The following is a 2,487-nucleotide window of genomic DNA, read 5'->3' as shown; positions in this document are numbered from 1 at the left end:
TATTGGATAAATAATTTTTTCCCTTATTTGAATTTTTCTTAATTATATATATTAATAAATTCAATATTTTAGTATTCTTTATAAATTCAAAATGTTATATAAATTTTATGTTTTTATTTGTTTTTTTTTTTTTATTAGAATTATTATTGAATGCAACTTTATCTTTACAAAATCAAATAATAATTAATTAATACAAATATTTGTTTTACAAATTTAGCTAGCATGTGTATTATAGATCTTAATTTTTTTTTTAAAATTATTTAAAATTTTTTATAAATACCTATATTTAGATATGGTATAATTGATTTTAAAGAAAAAAACTAAAACTTAAAAATTTAGGTTTCTAAAGGGTCACTTCAACAATTTTCTTACACAATTATTTAAATATTTATTGAATATTTTTTCCAATAAGATATCTTTCCATATGGTATAATTTTTTTCAAAGACTCGCCATAATAAAAATTCTCTACCAATTTAATAGAAAACCAAAATTTTAAAATTTAGGTTCCTTAACCTGTGGAGGGTCACTTCAACAAATGAAATTCAATGTATTATTGAATGAATGAAGAACTAGGAAGGTGAAAATCATTAACAATAGATTACAGATGGCTACTAATTAATCAAGACTACGATGGCACTGAAGAGCGCCTTGTTATGCCAATACTATTAAACAAAATAAGCACTAATATGCGAGAGGAGGAATGCTTTGAGAATTTCTGAAGTAGTTTTTGGAATCCACCTGAGTTTTTGCCTTGACAAGCCTATCATAGTTGTGGTGGAAATACTTGTCGCCCCAAGCCCTCGCCTGATCAACAGAAGCAGTCCCATTGAAGGCGCTACCCAGATCAAGATCTAGATAATTCACATACGCAGCCCTTGGTGAATGGGACACGTAGGGCTCCATGTATCTGTAAAGCTTCCTCATCCATTCAATGTAATGATCATCCTTGCTTTTGCTCGTCCATGTTACCTTATACTGAATCTCAAACAATGTCCCCTTCCGCTGAGGAAAAGGCAACGCAGTTGCAGGAATCCTGTTCATGATTCCTCCTAGAGGAGAGAAAATGGCGTACGCACTCACCTCCTCTTCCATAATAGACCACAGCCCTCTTAGGGCAGGTTTTGGCAACGGCATTTTCCAAAATTCTGACTTAATCTTGAAGAAAACTTTGTTCGTATAATATCGGTTTGTCTATTGGCTCACGTTGGTGCTATCAAAGTTCCCAATTGTCTCCACCCATTTCATTTCCTTATAATCTGAAGCCACCATCCCTAGCTCAGGGAAAACCTTCCCCATTTTTTTTAGCACCTCGAGCTGATGTCCCAGGTATATTCCTTGAAACGACGCTCTGATGGTTGTGCTGTTGTTCACTTGTATCCCGAAGTACTGTACTCTCATGAAGATATCTTCGTCCATTGAAGGACCAACATATTGCCATCTATGAACGGCATTAGTGACATTATCGGTGTCCGTTTTTAACACAGTGAAAGCTGTTAAAATGGTGGGCACGCTCACCAGCTGCAGTTTCTAAGCATACTCAACTCCCCAGCTTCCACCGCCGCCGCTTCTCAGAACCCAAAAGACGTCCTCACCCATGCTCTTCTTGTCCATCACTTTCCCTGACGCATTTATCAGTAGGGCATCCAACACGTTATCAGCCGCCAGCCCATATTTTCTCGACAGGAAGCTCAGCCCTCCACCGGCAATATGACCGCCGGATCCGACCGTGTGGCAAACTCCAGCAGGGAAAGCGAGGTTGGGCGAATTGTTTGCAATGGCAGAATAGACTTCGCCCAACGTTGCACCGGCCTCCACCCATGCCCTCTTTCCTTTCACATCCATTGTGATTTTGTTGAGTTTCAGCAAATCGATGAGAACGAATGGAACGTCGGAAGTGTAGGAAAGCCCCTCGTAGCTGTGTCCTCCGCTTCAAACACGAATCTCCCACCCGTTTTCTATGCCACACAGAACTGATTTCACCAATTGGCTTTGGCTCTTGGGAATAATGATAACGTAAGGGCTTGGCGTCTCAGCCTCCGTGAATCGAAGATTTTGGGCGGAGAAATTCAGGAGAGAGTAAAATTTAGAAGCGGAGGAGGAGATGGTCGTAAGGTTTTTTAGGCCGCATGCATGCAAGCACGACAATAATCCTTCGCCATCTCCGCTTTTGGCTGATGTAGCAGTGGTGAAAGTGCTGCAGGCTACGATTACCAGAGTCAGAAGCAAATAAAAAAATTTCATCTCTTCTCTTCAACTGATGTTATATTTTGTTGGAATGTGATTCAATCTTCTGCAATTTATAGGCACCAGTTCGGTGGTCTCGCGTTACAAATGTGACCAATTCTAAACCTAGCCCTGCCGATAAGCTTGCGCCACCGTTGATTTTTACATTGGAATTCGATTACAATCCGCCAACTCTGGAATTATTGTTTTCTATAACAGAATGAGGTGATAAAGATGCTTTGACTTAATGTTTGGCATGCTAT

The 2,487-nt window shown here is 38.9% G+C and overlaps 1 pseudogene; it reads right to left on the bottom strand.

The window, feature by feature from the left end:
* Positions 1–682: 682 nt before the first annotated feature.
* On the bottom strand, positions 683–2,242 carry LOC149547144 (berberine bridge enzyme-like D-2 pseudogene; annotated as a pseudogene).
* Positions 2,243–2,487: the final 245 nt, after the last annotated feature.

Source organism: Cupressus sempervirens, chromosome 7, assembly GCF_028749045.1.
Source record: "Cupressus sempervirens isolate cs-2001-9-10 chromosome 7, ASM2874904v1, whole genome shotgun sequence".
Lineage (NCBI taxonomy): Eukaryota > Viridiplantae > Streptophyta > Pinopsida > Cupressales > Cupressaceae > Cupressus > Cupressus sempervirens.
The sequence above is the reverse complement of the archived record's forward strand: the minus strand, read 5'-3'. Positions and strand labels throughout refer to the sequence as shown.